General features: G+C 40.7%; 1 long non-coding RNA gene across 1 annotated transcript in view; it reads right to left on the bottom strand.

Annotated features, from left to right (window-relative positions):
• The window catches only part of LOC134395391 (uncharacterized), a 92,937-nt gene that overhangs the window by 8,866 nt on the left and 62,781 nt on the right, over positions 1-21,290 (bottom strand). The window contains exon 2 of the long non-coding RNA XR_010025227.1: positions 1,640-1,785. This is a non-coding gene — a long non-coding RNA (uncharacterized LOC134395391). The remainder of the gene's footprint in view (positions 1-1,639; positions 1,786-21,290) is intronic.

Here is a 21,290-nt window from a genome sequence, read left to right as displayed (position 1 = left end):
AAACATCCTATATTGTTTTAAGATAAGTGGGTTAACAATTTCTCAATAGCTATTTCCTAAAAATCCAGGACAATTGGAGTTCTACAACTGGAACTCCCAACATGACATACCAACTGATAAAACTTTTTTCCTATGTGTTGAAGGTGTGCATGTACATATGATAAACAGAATGTTTTGAATAACTTCCCCCTAAACTTTCTTGCCTTTTCTGAAATGACAAAATGAAAACCACTCTTTGGAAATGAATTTGAATACTCTATTCTGCTTTGCAATGGCCCAAATGTCCTTATCTTGAAAACGTTTACATACGTCTATTGAGACACAACTTTTATTTTTTAAAAAAGCAAAGGTTGACCATAAGAAATTGTTCAAAATCCATGTTGATCTTTTGGTCTAATAAAGACCAAAATAATACCTAATAAAAGTATTACAGCAACATGGACCAAATGATTACTTCACTCCCAATAAACTCAAGAGTAATCCTTCTAAGAAAACATACCTAGGATTGCACTGGATGTGACCTTGCGTTTTGAGGTAGTGAATCCTGAAATTGGCCATTTGTCTGAAGGAAATACTATTTACCCTTGGGCAAGCACTTTAGTGCAAAATACCTGGCTTGCATATACTTCAAGAACTGCTTTCTGCCTTATGAAACCATCCTAACCCTAAGATCAACAACAGAAGCTTTGCTCTGTGCACCATCAACATAGCAGGCCTTCCCTTTTCCTGCATTTAGACAGGCTTTGAAAACATATGTTTTAAATCTTTTTATGCCTGCCACCAGTTAATAATCACTTACCTAAACCATTATCTGTAGGGCTTGTTAAAGTATTATGGTCACTGAATTTGCTGGTAAGTGAACACTAAACTTGAGTTTGAATAACAAATGTTAAAGAAAACCTATTGTATCTATTTATTGTTGTTGTTGTTTTTACTCTTATACCAAACTCAAAGATAAAAATACCCACTAGATGGAAAATGCAATATAGTGTGTATATAAGCTCAATTGCTAGATCAAGTCCAGACAAGGTCTTACAGCAGCTCAGGAAAATACTTGTCTTTGGACTCCAGCAATTTTCAGACTGTACAGCTGTTTGCCTTCCTCACATGAACTTTGTGCATTGTCCAGTCATAACTGCAGTGTTATGCTGTGGTCAAAAGCCAGGCTGAGAGGGCCAAAAAATCAATAGTGTCAAAGTGCATCCAAGGCTACAGGTTGAACGTTGATTCATATTCTTTACCCAAAAGGGGATATTGGAAATAAGCTAGCAATTAGCCAGAAGTCTGAATCAGCAATATACATTCCTTGAGTTGTACCAGACCATACATTGTGGATTGCTAGGTGCTTGACATAACTTTAGGCATGTAGAAAGAAAAAAAGGATTTACCCAGGACTTGGCATTACCCAATATGTGGATTGATGGGAAGGACCACATATATCCAAAGGGCTTCTTCTATTTTCCCCCCAGTATTTTGTTGTATTTTGTTGCTGCAAAATGAAGTTTTACTCCAAATTAGCATATTAAGTGATGTTTGGAGTCCTGTGTAGATAGGGTTGGTGTGAATATCAGGATGCACCATTAGTAAAGGGCTACAAACTTAATAGTGGTTAATAATATCCCAAATTGTTCTTGCCTACAAGTAACAAGCAGGCATGGCTCAACTCACAAGAGGACTCTTCTAGCAATATAGTAAGGTTCAGCTGCTTCAGCAAGACAGGGCCAGGACAACATGGAGCATCTTTGCTGGTCCCAGACACTCCATCCTCCCCATCTGGATTTGGGCCTGAAAGCCCAATGAAAAATGTGACTTCATGGAGGGTAAGTTGTAAGCAAGCACAATCAGTGACATTGTACAACATCATTACCAATCATGGGGCACATCTGTTAAGGAATCAGCCAAAGCTTACAATTTCCTGACTTTGTGGAGCTTGAGCCAACATGAGACCACCTTAACTCTGGTCTCAAACCAGCAGATTTTTGAGTGTGTGTGTGTGTGTCTGTGTGTAATAGTTATAAAAACACATTTTAATGTTTTATTTATTTCACTGAATTTATTTTCTTGGTGTTAAGAACATGAAGATATCTGGAAGATTACATATGGATTTTCAATTTTCTTTTGGCAGAGCCCCTCAGCCATCTGCACCCGATTTTTTTTTTTAGCAGTCATAGAATAACTGCTAAGTTCCAATGGAATCCTGTGGATTGTTCTATGGATCGTAACCAATTAAAGTACAGTGACCAAAGAGAGAAAGAAATGAACAGTCCTCACAATATAGGGATGCATTAGGGATCTGTATTGATACCAATGCTTTTTAGTCATAATGATCTAGAGTTAACCAATAACGGAAACATTAATGAAGAATAAAATTCCTTATGCATGGGGTTACCCGGTTTTCTTAAGATTTACATATGGGAGGAGGGAATACAGAGTAACCTCATTGGATCAAGGTAAAGATTTGCTGAAGAGGCTGGGTCTGGATGGGGAAGCAGATGGGGCTGGAGTGGGTGGGGGAGGGAATGAGGCTGGGACATCTGGAGAGTAAGAGAATTGTTAATTATGTTGGAGATAATTGCAAATAAAAATGCTAATATAGAGACCTGCCGGCCAGGCACAGCACTGCCTCCCCCCTCCCCCTTTAAAGTAGATGGCTGGAGTATTAGACTCACGGGGATATGGGGGGGGGATTAGAGTGGGGGGGTGGGGAGGGGGGGAAGGTAGGGGAGGAGGGATCGGGGTAGGAGGGTGTGGGTTTTATGTATGGAGTTTGTGTTTTTATGTAAGCAAGTTTGAATTGCTGAGCACAAGGGATCGGAAGAGATTTCAAAAGGGTGATTATGGATAAAAAGATAAAGGTATCAACACTCAATGTTAAAGGTTTAGGGGCAGTCGTGAAAAGGAAGAGAATAGAACAAATGCTAAATAAAGAGGGATCAGATATTATAATGATCCAAGAGACACACCAAGGCTCCGAGAATTCGAATATGATAAAATTAAAGTGGTTAGCCTATTATGAAAAATCATTAGGGACATCAAAAAAAAATGGAGTGGCCACTTTGATTTCAAAAAAAAGTGGGTTTATATTAGAAGAGGTAAAAAAGGATGATAAGGGTAGATATCTTATGTTAAAAGGTAAAATTGAGGGAAAGGTTTATACTTTGATTAATGTTTATGCCCCAAATGAGAGGCATAGAGAATTTTTTATAAAGCTGTTCAAAGAAATAGAAGAATTTAAGGAGGGGTGTGCATTATTAGCTGGGGATTTTAATATGGTTATGGATAATAAACGGGACAGGTCAAATCCCACTAATGCTGAAAAGAGGAACAATATGACTATATTGAATAAATTAGTAAAAGAAAATGATTATTTAGATTCGTGGCGCTTACTTTACGGGAATAGGCCTGGATTTTCATACTTTTCCCCAGTTCATCATACATACTCCAGGATAGATTATATATTTGTTTCAAAAGACTTTGCAACGAGGATTTGTAAAATGGAAATGGGGGTAATAAAAGTAACCGATCATGCCTTGTTAAGTTTAGAATTTACAGTTAAGAAAGATTATAAAGAGGCATATAGATGGAAGTTGAACACAAAGATATTGAAATACAATAAAATAGTAGATAAAATTCGGAAGGAACTGTCGGAGGCATGGGAAATTAATGAAAAAGGAGGAACAGCTGGGTCAGTCATTTGGGACACCATGAAGGCTGTAGCAAGAGGAATCTGTATTAGAGAAACATGTAGTTTAAAAAGACAACAACGTGCAGAACAGGAAAAGTTAGAGATAGAAATTAAAAACTTGGAGGAAAGATATTGGCGAAGTAAAGATAAATATAAATTAGTGGAAATACAAGCTAAGAAGAAACAATTAGAAAACTTAAATATAGAAGAGATTCAAAAGAATTTAATGTATATGAAAAGGGAATATTTTGAAAACAGTGATAAGAACTCGAGGTTGCTTGCCAAGCTCACACAAAAAGAAAAAGGGAGGAATGGGATAGAAACGTTGAAAGATAGTCGAGGGAATTATTGTCATGCAATGAAAGCTAAAATAAAAATTTTTCAGGAATTTTATCAGGAATTGTACAAGGGTAAAGAAATTCAACAAGAAAAGGTGGAGGAGTATATTGGAAGGTTTATAAAGAAGGAAATAAAATCAGAATATAAGGAGTTAATGGAGTCAGTAATAACTCAAAGAGAAGTTGAAGAAGTTATTGATAAGTTAAAAGTGGGTAAATCACCAGGAGCAGATGGTTTGGGTCCAGAATATTATAAGGTCTTCAAAGATTGTTTAGTTCCAAAATTAATGGAACTTTATAATAGGATATTATCAGGAGAGAAGATACCTGAATCATGGGAACATTCAGTGATAATTCTGATCCCAAAACCAGATAAAGATTTGACTAATCCTGATTCTTATAGACCTATTTCTTTAATAAATCAGGATGCTAAAATTTTTACATCTATTATGGCCAAACGATTAAATAAATTTTTGGCAGAATATATAGGAGCAGATCAATGTGGGTTTGTGGTAGGAAGACATATGCATAATTTAGTGGGTAGAGTTTTAAATGTAATAAATGTAATAAAAAAAGCAAATATTAAGGCAGGTATTATGGCATTAGATATTTTTAAAGCTTTTGATTGTGTGAGCTGGCAGGCACTAAAGAGTATTATAGATAAATTGGGATTTGGAAATAAATTTAAAAATGTAATAGAACAGTTATATTCCCAAAATACGGCGGTAGTGGTGGTAAATGACGGACTTACTGAAAAGATACGACTAGCCAGAGGAACAAGACAAGGATGTCCGCTCTCGCCGGTCCTTTTTGTAATGGTTATGGAAGTTTTGGCGAAGGCACTAAGGGAGGATAAAGAATTAGAAGGAATTGGAGAGGTAAGGGAGATAAAGCTAAACATGTTTGCGGATGATACTTTATTGACCATTAAGAATCCATTAAGAAAATTAGAAAGAATTAAATATCAGTTGAGGGAATTTGAGGAGATTACAGGGTTAAAAATAAATTGGTCTAAATCAGAGATGATGTTGTTTAACTATACTAAGAAGGAAGAAAAGGATTGGGAATTTAAGGGGATGGAATTGAAAGTTAAGAATGAGATTAAATACTTGGGAATTAAAATTACAAAAAATCTAGAGAATTTAGAAAGGGAAAATTTAACGAGGTTAAAGAAGGAGGTATTAGAGAAATTGGAGAAATATAAAAGATTAAATTTATCTTGGTTTGGGAGAATAGCTTTGATAAAAATGAAGATACTAGCTAAAATTAATTTCGTATTTAGGATGCTACCTATAAAAATATCAGAAACCGAGATAAAAAGTTGGCAAAATATTATTAATAAATATTGTAATGGAGAAAAGAGAGCAAGAGTGAATAAAAATAATTGGTACCTAAGCCAAAAAAAGGGGGGAATGGGTCTCCCAAACATAAAATTATACTACGTAGCAAATAGATTAAGACATGTTGTAGAAGCAATTATGGGAGTAGGAGATTTATACTGGATGGAAGAAAAAATCATAAGTAAGGTAGAGATGAATCTGGAGAATGTTTTTTTTAAAGATGGAGGAAGAAAATGGGTTGGAAGTATAGATAATCCACTCCTGAGGACTCAATGGGAAATTTGGAGCAAATTTAAAGGGAAGCTGCTTCCGAGCAACTCTCCCTTAGCACCGATAATAATGTTAAAGAATTTCCCAGAGGATCTAAAGGGTAGATTATGTAAAATATTAAAAGAGAAAAATAAAATAAAATTAAAGGATTGGGTAAGAGATATTAAAACAAGAGAAGATATGGAAAATTTGTTAAAGGAGAAGAAGCTATCTTGGCTAGAATATGGTCAATTAGAACAATGGAATAAAAAGTGGATTAAAGATAATAGAATGTGCAGAAAGATGACGAGGTTTGAAGAATTAGTAGTAAGTAAGGAGAAAGGAAAAGGAGGTAGTATAGTTTCAAAAGGGTTAATGAGTGAAATATATAAAATATTGTTAGAGAAGGAGTTTAGAGAGAATACAGAGAAAGTGATTTGGGAATCAGATTTGAAGATACAAATAGGGCGACAGAGCTGGGAGGGACTATGGAAACAAAGAGTGTTGAGAAGTTTATCAGTAAGAATAAAGGAGAATTATTTTAAAATTTTATGGAGGTGGTACCTAACCCCGGTTAGATTGAACAAGATAAGTGATCAACATTCAGCAAATTGTTGGAGAGGATGTGGGGAAAAAGGAACGTATTTACATATGTGGTGGCAATGCAAATATGTACAAAGATTATGGAAGATGGTGTTCTCAGAAATTGAAGAAATAGTGGGAATGAAAATAGAACAAACACCAAAAATAGCATTGCTGTCACTATTTGAAGATATAAAGTGTGGAAAAGGAACTATAGAGCTGATATCGAGTTTGTTGGTTGCAGCACGATTGATGATAGCTAGGAACTGGAAGATCCAAGGGGAATATTCTATTGAGGAGTGGTATAAAGTAGTATGGGATATAGCCATTAATGATAAACTGACATGTAATATTAAGTGGAGAAAAGGCGTAACTAAAATAAATGAGTTCGAAGGAATTTGGAAACAGTTCCTAGTGTTCGTGTTTACTAAGGGAAATGGGAAACCACCATCAGAAGAAACGATTAGATTTTGGATTCAAGAATGATCCCGAGGTGGGGGGTGCACTTTTATGTTAAGAATGAAAATGTTGTAGTGTGATAAGGCATATGTAATAGTTTTTGATATTTGTACTCAACAATTATTCAATATGTATGAAACAGATATTTGATGTATTTCTTTTTCTTATTGTGTTTGTTTCAATTATATTTTGGAAATGTTCATTTATGTTTATATAGTGTTGAAAATGAATAAAAATTATTAAAAAAAAAAAAAAAACATAATGATCTAGAGTTAGGTTGAGGTGCCAATGTTTGTGGATGACAGCAAAGTATTCATCAAACTGAAAATTTCCAGGACCTTTTTGAAGTGGGTGAATGGCAAAAAAAATTAGGTCAATGTAAATGCAGTGATACACATTGGGGCAAAAATTCCTAAATTCACACATGCACTGAAAGAGTCTGAACAGGTCTTTACTGATGATGGATAACTCAATGAAAATGTGAACTCCATGTTCTGTGGCAGTGAAGAAGGCAAAATCCATGCTAAGGAAGATTGAGAGGTTTTCCCCCTTTCCCCATGACGTTCTTAGAACTCTGCTGCAACAGACACAGCTACCCCTCTGGAAGTTATAATTCAGGCCCATCTAGTGAAATTTGCCCACCAGACAAAAGCAACAGCCCCCAACCTTCCAACTACTTCACATAATGTATGATTTATGGAATTTGCCATCTCAAGGTATGATGGTCATAGTCAAGAGATTGCTTAAAACAGGGTTAGACAAATTTATGGAGGGCAGCTGAATAATAGTTAACTAGAATCTCTAGCTTCAGAGCATATCCCTCTCTATAGCATGTTTGTTTGGGGGTTAGGAAGCAAATAGCAGAAGTGGGTTGTTGCCTGCCTCCACTACTGCGGGCTTTCCAAAAGCTTCTGGCGGTCCTCTGTTGCAAAAGAGATCTTGCACTGATATATCCTTAGTCCAATCCGGCGAGTGTTAAAAGGTGTATCTTTTCCCATTGTTCCAGATACTTACATCTACCTTTCCTTCCCCATTTTTAATGCTTGCTTTGTTCCTGTAAACGTTTCCCCTTAATTTCCAAGGAAGGAAAAGCTCGTATGCCAGAATTATTTTTCTGCTTAATTTTCACTTCCGACCTATTTTTCCTCCTCCTCCTTCCACTCCAGTGCTTTTTCATACCAGATCTGCCCGAAGGCAACGGAGAATCTGCGAAGGTGTTAGATGTCCACAGCCCGTGTTGGCGAAATACTGCCCGTTGCATAATCTGCGCCGAAGGGCGAGGGGGGTTGTTAGTTTTTTGGCCGTCGTCCTTCCTCCCCGCCCCCGCTTTATTCCCTTCTAAAAAAGTTTTTTTTTTCTTTAATGGCTTGGAAATTTCCCAGGCGGTCTGGAGCGGATGACAGGGCGCGACAGCGCCAAACTGGCACTGGGAGAAAAGGGAGTCGGAGACGCTGCAAGAGGAAAAAGGAAAGGAGAGCGGGCTCTGGAAAGCGCCTCCACAGAGTGCGTCAAAACGGAGGAGATCCAGACAGGCACGCCAGGGCAAAGGGAGAGAGCCAGCAGGGCCCACAGACAGACATGGGGAGGGAGCTGATGCGCTGGCGGGCGGGCTCAGGACCATAGGAAAGGCTTTGTAAGCACTCACGGAATTAAATGGGCTGCCGCTGGGAGGGGCGTCGGGCGGTCGACCACTAATACCCAAGAGACAAAGGGCAGGAGAAAGGTGCCCAAAAGTGGGGGCTAGGGGTGGGTTGTCATGGTGGGCGGGCGGGCAGACATAGGGCCAAAGTGGAGGGGAAGGTTTTCTGAGCATGGCCGATTAAAAGAAAAAACTCGTTCGCATGACACATGCAGCTCTGCGCCCTTTCAAAGTGCGCGGACCAGGAAAATTAGGTCTCCCGCAGGGCATGGAGCTGGCCAGAGAAGCTACCAAGGCGCAATATTTCCCCCCTTTCTCCTAACCCCCCTTTCTCCTAACTTCTTTCATGAAGCACCTTCCTGCCCAAAACACTCAATGCTTTGCGGTGAGGGAACCACTGTGGGAGGAGGATGGGTTCAACACCATGTACTTTGATGGTGCTATATAAATAAATAATAATAATAATAACACCCCTCCCTCCCCGAGTAAATGGTCACACAGGGCGCTGCAAGTCCCGAATACATTCGTCGAGAAATCCAGTCACGGATTCCGTGCGTAACGTGGAGTCTGGCCCTTAACCAGAGCCAAAGGGGAGCGGGCTCGTGTTGGTTTCTGCCTCCCTGCGCCGCCAAGACGGCCTCTCCCTTCCGCGCCCTTTCCAGGAGCCTTTCCAGACAGAGCCGCCTTGCCCCGTGCGGCGCTGAGCTTTGACCGCGGACGCCGTCACACATACACACCCCACCCAAGCGAGGGCGGGACCTGGACGGAGGCGGCTCAGGACGAGGCAGGGAGAGCACGAGGCGGTCATGCACCCTCCTTCCTTTCCAGCCCTTCCCTTCCCTTCCCTTCCTCCGCCTTGAGGCCGCGGCTAGGCCAGCCAGGTCTGGGGGGAGGAGAAAGGGCGGAGGACGCGCCCCGAGCACGTTCCCTTCCGCGTGGGCCCGCGCGACGCGCCGTGCCCCGCCCCCGTCACGCGGCTCCGCACGCTGGCAGAGGAAACCGACGGCTGCAAGAGGCAGAGCGCGAGGCGGAGAAGCGGCTGGGGCGCAGCGAAGCCGGCGGGCTTCGGGAGCAGGAGGGAGCGGGGGAAGGAGGGCTCGTAGGCGGCAGTGAGTCAGCGACAACGCCGCCGCCGCCGCCGCGCTCTTCCTGTCACCTCCCCCGTGCCTCGTCTCGGGCAGCAAAATAAGAAAAGAGTGTACCGCACGAGGAGGTTCGGGACAGATGTCCCCCTTCTCATAGGATCGCAGTCCGTCTTTTCAGATAGATCATGTGCAGGGTTGCCAAATTAAACACTTTCTCCGTGAGGGCAGTTGCGAGGGTGCATTTCCGTGCTGTAAGGAGGACTGAATGGCCCGTGCTCTAAACAAGGACATGTCGAATCCTTAGGCATTTGATTTTGAGCATCTCTTGGGATACTTTCTGTGATGAGTCTATATGTGAGCCTCCAGAGTGTGAGGTTGTGTAGGTGTATATACACTTCATTCACAGCCAGAAAACAAGAACTCTAAGAGTTTTGATATTAAAGGTGACCTAAAAATAATTTTAAATAAAAATGAATACATTTATCATATGAATAATTTCTATAACTTCTTCCCGTAAACAAGAGCTTTGTAGTTCTTATTTTAGCCTCCCTAGGAGTCTTTTAGCTGGGCTTAAAGATATGCTCAAAGCCTCTCCACCTGCCATTGCCTTGTGAAAGTCACCTGTAGTGGCCACGGGCTTAAGGGTTTTAAAAAACCGATTAAACAAATTTATACAGGGTAGGGTTAACAGTCTTAAGCTATGATAGGGTAGATGGAGCTTGCAATGACATGGGCAGCATTGCTACGAGTGACAGATGCTGTTGTTGAACAGTAGGAAGGCCTTCACTTTGACATGCTTGGTTTGTAAGCTCCCAGGTGCTGGCTCCTCTTGGAAACAGAATGTTAGATATGTACCCTTGGTCTAACCCAGTAAAACAGCTCTTAGGTCTCATGAAAGGACATGTGAACATGCAACATAATGTTGCAGTGTAGAGGGCTCCTCTTCACGGTGCCATCCATCTATCCATCCAGTCTGCCAGGTTACTTTAATGTTTTCCTCCACAGGTTTTCTGTCTTTCCCATGTCTTCTCAATAGTGAGTCAGTATTGCATGCCCACAGTGCATGTTCAATTCTCACTGGGCTGTTTCTCCACAACACACACATACTTTTCTTTTTTTAAAGAAGAAAAAGTGACGTTTCTTGGAGCCTGCTTTTTCCTCATGCCTGGTTTTGGCTACTAAAAATCAATGCTCAAGATAATGAGTTTAATTTTAGTATACAGGATGCTCTCTAAGGCCGTTGCTAGACAAGGGTTTAGCCCGGTCCAAGGCCCGGGCTTCCTGCTGTGCATGCAGATGACGCACAGGGGATCCCGGGGTCAGCCCAGGCTAAACCCTTGACCCGGGATAACTGGATCCACTTGTGGCCCGATTTTTCCACAGCCCCGGCCCGATGGGAGCGCTGTGCCCATTGGGCCAGGGGTTTTTTTTTAAATCACGGGGGGGGGGGAGATGGGGGCCGGGGGGGGAAGAGTGGACCCGGCGGGAGAGATGGGAAGAGCAGAGCCGGCGGGGGGGGGGAGATCACGGACAGGGGGCTGTTGGAGGGGGCATCAGACATGGTGGATGGGGGGAAAGAAGAACGGGATCAGGGCAAGATCGGGGACGGGGGGGAGAGAAGAACGGGGCCAGAGCAAGGAGATCGGGGATGAGGGGGGAAGAAGAACGGGGCCAGAGCAAGGAGATCGGGGATGAGGGGGGCAGAGGGAGCATCGGACATGGCGAGCGGGGGGCGGACAAGCGGGCGGGGAGCATCAGACATTGTGTGTGAGGGAAATAGGGGGGAGCGGGGAACCCTTTATTTTTTTTAAAAAAGCCTTACCTTTTAGTTGGTGCACTCCTGAGCACATGGCCCCTTTAAGATTAAAAAAAAGGCTGACGCGACGGGGCTTTCCCTTCCCCGTCGTGTGTTATGTCTAGCTAGGGGCAACGGCCTGCGCTAGCTGCAGCGCGGCCTCACCCCTACTCCCCACCGGATTATCAGGTAGGTCTAGCAAGGCCCTAAATGGAGAGGTTATGATTTAGCTACCTAACTTTTGGGATCTAAACACTAGTGTCCCCAAAATCATGGATGTAAAAAAGATTTATTTATTACTCAAAATATTTCTATAGCATCCTTTAGCAGAGTCTCCAGGGTGGTTTACAAGATCCTAAGGCAGTAATGAATGTCCATGTGACAAAAGCATATAAATATGGATAATCTGGGACCAAATATGTATGTGAAAACTGATGTGCAGAAAGCCAAGATGTGGTAAGAAATACCTGTGCTGCTTCAGCATTTGACTTTAACTAATTGGGAGTTATATTCTATGATTCTATGAAAATAATAGGACGCATCAAGAAATCTGAAAAAAGCAAATATCCATTTGGTTGTAGGGTTTTAATCCAGTAGATACTTATGTAAAACACTCTGGAGAACATAGTTTCCATGGGAGAGGGTAATTGGAGACATAGTTTGAATTTCAGGTTGTATGATGACCGTTTGACAGAAAGATTAATAGCCACAAAGTGACTGGTGCTGGCTGCAAAATGTGTGTTATTTATAGTCACCTCACACTGTTTTTCTCAGCAGTAACCTGGCTCCCCCATGATAAAGCACTTGCTCTTCAGCTTGTCATCTGCCCCTTTCGAAAAAGGTTATTGCTGGAGGAAAAACGAAGTGTGGCTTACTGTTTTAACATTTTTTGAAAGACTTATAGAGATTACAGTGGATTTGCAATGTATCTTTGGCAGTAGCATATTCTAAAGATTATTTGTTCAAAGTACTGAAGAAAACTCATATTTAGTTTCAAGTAATCTGAATATATTTGAAGTATCGTACTTAAGTCAATTTGTAGACTACTGAGCTGGGATATTTAAATTGTCTTTTAGACTAACTATAAATTCCATAGTATCTTTTGGAGGATCATTGCTGTCACTCTCAGTAGTTCTGGTCATATCCAATTTTATGTAATGCACTTTCAGCCTTCTGAGATTCTCTTGGTAGACTATAGTTAGCTGAGTGAAACAGTTGATGAAAATGTCTGACAAGGATTTGGAACACCATCAGCAAGCCTTGTAAATAATGTAAATAAAGACAACGTATTGGGAAGAATAATCCTATGGCTTCTCAGAAAGTGTCAAATGGATTCTTCCCCAAAGCCATAGAAATAGCTACAACTTCAGGGGTAGGAATCTAAGGACAGATTCTGCCCCCCACCCAGGTATTGTGCGAAGCACTGTGGTGGCTTTTCTTCTGAGGATGAACAGCTTCGGCAGATGAGGTCAGAGAGGGTAAAATGGTGAGAGCATGTTTCAAGGAAGTCTGATATAATAGTGATGGGGGACTTCAATTACTCCTATATCTGTTGGGAGACAAATACTGCCAAAAGCGGCCCTTCCAAAAAAACCCTGATAACTTCCTCTTACAAAAAGTGGAGGAAGGAACTAGAGGATCAGCAATCCTTGACTTGATATTGACCAATAGGGATGACTTAGTGGATAAAGTGGCAGTTATGAGAACTCTGGGGGAATGTGACCATGTCATACTTGAATTCTTGATTTTAAAAGAAGCAAAAGCTGAGTGGAGCTATACATGTAATCTGGATTTTAGGAAAGCTGATTTTAATAAACTCAGAACTGATAAGGTCCTATGTGGCCCTAATGAGAAAAGGAGTCCAAGATGGGTGGGAGTGTTTTAAAAAAGGAAATTTTAAAGGCGCAATTACAAACAATTCCAACAAGGAAAAAAGATAGAAGACAACAGAAGAAAGCAATGTGGCTCCACAAAAAACTTAGAGATTACCTGAAAACAAAAAAAAAGATACATATAGGAAGTGGAAGGAAGGCCAGGCTACAAAAGATTCCTATTTTGGTTCAGTCTTCTCCCAAAAGTGGGTCTATGACCCCCCTGGAAAAAGTGAAGCAGAAGTTGAGGGGGCAGGATTGCAGTTTGAGATTGATAAACAAATGGTCAAGGAACAAGTAATTTCTTTGAATGAGTTCAAATCTCCAGGACCTGTTGAACTGCATCCTAGAGTAATAAAGGAGCTAGCAGAAGAACTCTCAGAACCACTGTCTATTATCTTTGCAAAATCACGGAAGATGGGTGAGGTGCTGGACGATTGGAGGAGGGCTAACATTGTCCCTATCTTCAAAAAGGGCAAAAAAGAGGAACCTGGGAACTACAGACCAGTCAGTCTGACATCCATCCTTGGGAAAATTTTGGAGCAGATTATAAAGAAGTCAGTCTGTAAGCACCTTGAAAACAATGCAGTGATTACTAGAAGCCAACATGGATTTGTCAAGAAGAAATTCTGTCAGACTAATCTGATCTCATTTTTTGATCACGTAACCTCCCTTCTGGACTGTGGGAATGCTGTGGACGTCATATATCTTGACTTCAGCAAAGCTTTTGACAAAGTGCCCCATGATATTCTGATTAACAAACTGGCTAAAAGTGGGCTAGATGGAACAACTATTAGGTGGATTCACAGTTGGCTACAGAATCAGACTCAAAGAGTGCTTATCAATGGTACCTTCTCAAACTGGGGGGAGGTAATGAATGGAGTACCGCAGGGCTCAGTCCTGGGCCTAGTGCTCTTCAACATTTTTATTAATGATTTGGATGAGGAGGTACAGGTAAAGCTTATCAAATTTGCAGATGACACAAAATTGGGTGGGATAGCTAATACCCTGGAAGCCAGAAACAAACTTCAAAGTGATCTTGATAGGCAGGAGTGCTGGGCTGAAAACAACAGAATGAAATTTAATAGAGATAAATGCCAAGTTCTACATTTAGGAAATGGGCTTAAGTTACAGGAAGCCAGATTCCAGGTGAACATCAGGAAAAACTTCCTGACTGTTAGAGCAGTACGACAATGGAACCAATTGCCCAGGGAGGTTGTGGGCTCTCCCACACTAGAGGCATTCAAGAGGCAGCTGGACAGCCATCTGCCAGGGATACTTCAAGGTGGATTCTTGCATTGAGCAGGGGGTTGGACTCGATGGCCTTGTAAACCCCTTCCAACTCTACTGTTCAATGATTATATGAGATTGGAGCCCTTTGTCTATCGAATGTTAATTGTTTAAGCTTGTGCTCTTATTGTATTTACACCTGAATTCTTTACCTTACAACACTAGGAAAGAATGGGACTAATCATTCAAACGTTCTGCCACATCTCCATGACAGGGCCCATAGACTAAACTGCCCATGAAATATAGATGGTAGTTCAAATGAAGTTTATCTCAGAGCATCTTAATCCCCCTTTCAATAAGAAAGTTTTGCAGTTCTTCAACAAACTGTTTAGATTTTGTCACTGGCAAATCTAATATATTTCTTTGTGCATATGGATTAGGTGTACAGTTGGAATATTAAAGAGGATGTCATTAGTACTGCATCCATTTTTCTGTTATGTCCACTATTCCTTTCCCCGGTCTTGGAGATTTAACAGCTATTAATCTCTGAAACCCTCCTTATTATATTCAAGATGTATATGCACATTTACCTATTTGCAGATCTTTTGTAATTATTATTTATTTTTATTATTATTTATTGCATTTTTATACTGCCCAGTAGCCAAAGCTCTCTGGGTGGTTTACACAGACTCAGTTTTTAGTAATTTAAGTTTGCACAGACCCAATTTTTAGTAATTTACAACATGTTTTAGATCATGACTCTGTATTAGAGCTCATCTCACCACAAGTTTTAAGAAAAGAATATCAATTTTATAAATTTGTGTGTGCAAGAGCAAAAAATAACATGCCTGTCTAAAAAATTGGCTATTAGAGATATACTTGTTTGAATGTAAGAATAGTTCCCAAGAGCAACAGGGAGTTGAAAGTTATCATTAAATATACCAGAGAAAGCAAGAACATTTAAGGACAAGAATATTGGAGACCATCTGCACAGGGCAATTCAGAAAGCAGTGTAATGGCATCCTTATGCATTAAAAGAAAAAAGTCAGTTATATTTTCGAACCGTCAGCCATCCTCCCTTCTCCATAATTTATCATTTTCATGATAGCCCTTTTTGCTTGTCTTCACCTCAGTACTTATCTAACAACAGGCAGTGATTATCTCAGGGGCAGCTTCCTTTTCTTCTGACATCCTTTAATTAAACTATAACCCTTGCTGAGCATAGGAGAGAAAAATATTGGAGGGAAGATCTCAATGAACTCTCATTAGACCACTATGTTTATGAAACTACAAGTCTTATGAAAAGTAGTAGCTAAGGGGAACTTTTAATGATCTCTTTATATTTGCCCTTGAATTAGCTGTACCTTTGCATGGCCTGATCCTAGGAGCTACTGCTTGCCAGATAATTGTTTATGATCTAACAACTACAGGAGGACAAAGAAGAAACGTGAGTTTTGGCACTGTAGTGATATGCAAGTCATTCAAGAATGTTGCACTAACACGGAAGTCTGGTCAGTAGAATTGATCTGCCAGTAAAAATGACCAGTGCTGGATAAAACAGAGGAACATCCTGCAAAACTGCTGCATAGCACAATACTGGGCATAGTACTGGAAGACATTTTACACCTGAAGCTCTAGGTTTTGATCAGTAGCTACTGTTTTTGTGACAGAGAAAAAAATGTTCTCTGTTTCAGGGACAGAGAAAAAATTGTAAACTGAGTTTTCGGTTCCTTACTAGTACATATTTGCAAACAAAAATAAAATACCCCAGAATTTCAGCTACTTGCATTGCAAAATGTTCTCAAATATGATTATAACAAGCTCCCCAGTTCTATAGAAATGTGGGCTCCTTCAGTGAGGAGTGCAGATCCTTTTTTGACTAATGTCTGTAAACACTACACTACACACGTAATAATGAGCAGATTATTTTGCTATTGATAGTTGCACAGGATCTACAAAACATTTAGAAAGTATTTTGATTTCCATTGTCCCATAGATATTTCTTGATCTTGTTTCTTGTACTTGCTTTGGGAGAACTTAGATTTGTTTAGCTTCTCCTTTTGTTAATTAAATTATACAAGAAATAAATCAATGTCCTGTGAAATGTACATAATGAAACTGATAAGTCATGCATTTCACCCTTGTCTCTCTCACTCCTACACATGACTTTGCATGTGAGTGTTTAAGGCCCATAGCTTTTTTCACTCTAATACTGCAATTAATCACATTATATAACCAGCCCACTGCTATTTTTAATTAAGGTTTTTTAAAAATACATTTGAATGACATAAGGGGTCTCTCTTGAAATGAAAATGCTAACGTACTCATGAGGAAAGGAGGAGGAGGATGTAAAAGCAACATCTTCCTTTCTAACATTGTGTGCTTCAGAAATGCAGCACAGATATAGTGGGTTATGTAACATCACACAATCATTACTGACTCACACACTTCCCTCACAATGGACCTGGCTAAAATTAGATTCCCATTCTTAAGGATCTCAACTTCTCTCCTTCCGCTCAATGGGATTTACATATACCAAATCTGATATTTTATTCCTTTAGCTACTTTAATCTGATTTGATTGGCTGTATTTTCGTTTCTGTATTATTTTCCAGCTGATAAAAGTATTCTGTTCTTTTTAAAATAAATGGTACAATCCAACATAAGTCCTACTTAGAGCAGGCCCATGAATGCTAAGTTAAATCCCATTCATTTCAATGGGTCTACTCCATTTAGGACTTATGCTGGATTTTACCCAGACTGGAAAAATAGTAAGATGGGTATTTAAATAATATGTTAATTTAGAAACACGATCAGACTACTCTATGTGGGGCTGCCCTTGTACATGGTTCAGAAGCTCCAGTTAGTGCAGAATGCACCTGCTAGAATTCTCAGTAGAGGATTGAGCTATATATAAAATTCCACCAGTGTTAAAAGAACTACATGGTGTGCTTATTAGCTACTGAACCATGTTCGAGGTTTTATTGTTGGTATACAAAGTCCTAAAGAGACCATGTGAAGTAACCCAAAGAGTCAAAGGGGCTGTCTTCACGGTGCCTGGTTGGTGCTGCTCCACCGCCAAACCCTGCGGGTGGCAACTTGTCCTAAGAGGGGACAAGTTCCGGCAGTCATTAGGCTCACTGTGCCCACTCCTCCCACGGCTTCCAGTGGCCAATAGGAGGTCACCTTCTGCCTGGGAATGCCCCCAGAGTGACTCGGAGTGAGGATAGACCGGCAGAAGAGCCATGCTGATCTCGCTCTGCCTGGAAAAGTTGGGTAAGTCCCCAACTTTTCAGCTACTCATCTTCACCTCTTTGCCCTGGGGTGGCTTCGAATCGGCAGCTGCATCATCTAACTGATGCAGCAGGGATTTGGAGCTACCCTGAGGCAAAGATGACAGCCCCAAAATCCATTTCTAAAGCCATACCTAAGAGCCTCCAGCATATATTTTCAGAGTATGCACAAACAAGAAGACTTTGCTATAGCAAAAGATGAAGTGCACTGTAGTCCATGGAAGCCTAGACAACTGGATACATGATTCTTAGCAATCATGTCCAGTATAAGTCACTTCAAAATTTATTAGAATATATTGTTGTATTTTATTTATTTATTTATTTATTTATTTATTTATTTATTTATTACATTTTTATACCGCCCAATAGCTGAAGCTCTCTGGGCAGGGTTCACAAAAATTAAAACCATGAAGAACATAATAAAACAACCAACAATCTATAAACACAAATATAAAATACAGTATTAAAAGCAAAAGCAGGATAAAACCACGCAGCAGAAATTGATATAAGATTAAAATACAGAATTAAAACAGTAAAATTCAAATGTAAGTTAAAACAGGTGTTAATAACATTATAAGCTGCCTTGGGGGACCCTTGTAACTGAAAGTCAGTAAACAAATCTTTTAAATACATGAATAAACAAATAAATGGGGAGATTAGCCCACATTAATTGTCAACTGGATCCAGTGGGAGGTGGCAGGGTTATATTCTGAAGATATCTACTATTGGATATATGTGCCATGCTTTGAAGTGCACATTCCCTTCCCCCACCCCAAAAAAGGTTCTTTGAGTGGCAAAGAGTGGTGTCAGCCACACTTTCCCACTGAAAAGTTCTTGGTGTTGGTGGTGGGATTGGACATCAAGGCATGCATTCAGAGAACTCAGAACAATAATGGAATGCAGCCAAATTGCCATTGTCTGAACCATGGTTACCCAGATCTCCCCTTTTCCTAACTCCGATATGAATTGTTTGGAATAGGGATGGATGACACACAGTCTACACACCACATGCACTCCCCAGCCTGTTTTGTGGCCCTCGCTGCCCTCCAAAATGCTGCTGCTACACTGCCAAATTTTGGTGATGTGGCAACAGAAAGACACATTTCCCCTCCTATGGAGAAGAAAAGAAGGGGGAGTCTAAAGCAGGGGTGTGGAACCTCAGGCCCATGAGCCATACCCAGCCCTCCTGGGGTCCCAATCCAATCCTCCACAGTTCCCCAAATGGCTGTGCCCCCTTTCCTCTGACCGCTGATCATTTTGCAGCTTTCCAGCTTTTGCACACCGACCCACACCCTCACCTTCTGGCTTTCTCAATGACTGAAGTCCCTAACCCCACCCTGGTCTAAAAGAAGTGAGGGAAACTATGTTAATTGAGAAAGTAAGCTTATGGTTAAGGGAAATGCAATGTGGAGCATGTCAGTTGAAGGAGACGAGGAATGGAGGGTGTGCAGAACGTAGATAAGAAAACATTTTTCTCCCTCTCTCACAATACTAGAACCCAGGGTCATCCCATGAAGCTGATTGGTGGGAGATTAAGGAGAGATAAATGGAATTACTTCTTCACACTTGGCATAGTTAAACTATGGAATTCGCTACCACAAGACGTAGAAATGGTCACCAATTTGGATTGCTTTAAAGGGGGGGGTAGATAAATTCCTGGAGGAGAAGGCTACTAGTCCTGGTGGGTATGTACTACCTCCAGTATCAGAGGCAATATGCCTATGTACACCAGTTATCAAGAAACATGGGCAGGAGGGTGCTGTTGCACTCGTGTCCTGCTTGTGGATTTTCCATGGGCAGCTGGGTGGCCACTGTACGAACTGAATGCTGGACTAGACGGACCCTTGGTCTGATCCAGCCTGGCTCTTCTTATGTTCTTATAAAGGTGAGAGAAGAATCAATATGCTTGATTCCCTAATAACTGAGCATTAGGGTCAGGGAGCTGTATGCCATTGAGATTAAAAAAAAACTATTCCCACCCCCCACCCTTGCTATACTTCACCCCACTGCACCCACTTCTTAGTATATAGCAACAAAATACTCAGTTTTCAGGTGGCTGGGAAAGAAAGAAAGCCTTCTGAAAGTCCCAAACATTGATGTGATGCTTCAGTTCCAGCATGGTTGGAGCCCTGAGCAGGATTAGAAGCTGGGAATACACTGCAACATTTTGGCTGCAATCTTATACTCAGTTATCTTTGAGTAAAGCCCAATGAATTTACATCTGAGCAGATATATATACGCTTGCACTGTTAATTGCAGGTTCATGCTTCTTCATATGAAAGAGAACATATTGTGCTCCTCCGGTCTGTTGCCCATTCCCTAACTTTTAGCCCATGGTCTAGAGCACAAGACAGTCATAGGACCATAAGACCTACAGCATTTGAGCAGCAGGAAGCTGACTTTCTCATTCATTCTGGGACACATATTTTCAGAATTCGTGATTCCACACGCTTTTGCACTGTTCTGTGAATGCAGAGGATTATTTCAAGGTAATATAGCATTATTCTGCAAGCTTCGAAAGGAAAACAATAGCTTCTTTGTGGTGATTCTGGTTGTATATTACTTTAAGGGATCGGGAGAAGGGAGGCTGGCTCTATCCCACACTGTTTTGTGTTCTATGTATTGGAAGGTTCTGGGGATTATCAGCTGATGTTTTTGTTGTGTGCAGTTGAGTTATAACAGCATGATCAGAGGTCAGTTCCTGGCTGGATAAATGGATTTGCTGAACTTAACTGTGAATAGATGTCTTATTACACTGTGAGACAGGCTGCCCAAGAGCAAAAACACTTTAAAAAAGTTACAATTTACTGGGAAATTAGGCCCATCAGCATTTATTAGATGAATGTTCTTTAGAGAAAAGACTTTTCTTTAATCAATGCTGCAGCATGAGTCCAAAATAACGGTCTGTCTCCACCCAACCCCTCTCTCGCCCCCACACAAACACACACCTTAATGTCGCTGACAGGATGAACTAGAATAAACTTTGCTATGGAGAAGACTGAAGTATTTCAGTAACAGAACTTCAGGAACTGATTATATGCAAAGTTGCAATGCATCAACCTCTGATGATCAATGGAAAGTCCCAGCAAAGTCTGAGGGACTTTTTTCTCATGAAGTTCCAAGTCTAAACATCATGAGATGATTCAAGTAAATAAAGGGTGGCTATACTCCTACACAACACTGGGAATCATTGAATTCTGGTTCTATTGCTATTACTCTTCCTAGGAGCAGTAGTAGAGTCACACATTCCCAGCCTGATAGTATATTAAAACAACCCCATGCATATTTAAACAGAAAAAAGTCCTACAGCTCCCAGAATGCCCCGCCCAACTTGGCTCAGGCATGGATGGATGGAACATGCTGGGAATTGTAGGACTTCTTTTCTGTCTAAATACGCATAGGATTGTGCCCTAAATGTATGATTTATAGATCCTGTATTCAGTTGTGGTTAAACAGGAAATATACTGTTATGTAGGGTTAAGAAAAATGGCATGTCTTTAGAGGCATCAACTTATCCTAGCACCATAGATTAGATTTTGCTATTTTTCGCCTTCGTTCACTATCATAATATGCTTAAAATAAAAATACAGTCACCTGTCTTTAAGACCTGTAACTTTCTGCAATCCTTTTGTTAAACAATAAAGATTTATATACTAATAAAGAAATACTGGTTGCTAAATGTATTTTGCAGGAGGTGAATTGCTGCTTTTTAAATTTTATTTTCA

This window comes from Elgaria multicarinata, chromosome 3 (genome assembly GCF_023053635.1).
Source record: "Elgaria multicarinata webbii isolate HBS135686 ecotype San Diego chromosome 3, rElgMul1.1.pri, whole genome shotgun sequence".
Taxonomy (NCBI): Eukaryota; Metazoa; Chordata; class Lepidosauria; order Squamata; family Anguidae; genus Elgaria; species Elgaria multicarinata.
This window is presented reverse-complemented; position numbering and strand designations above follow the sequence as displayed.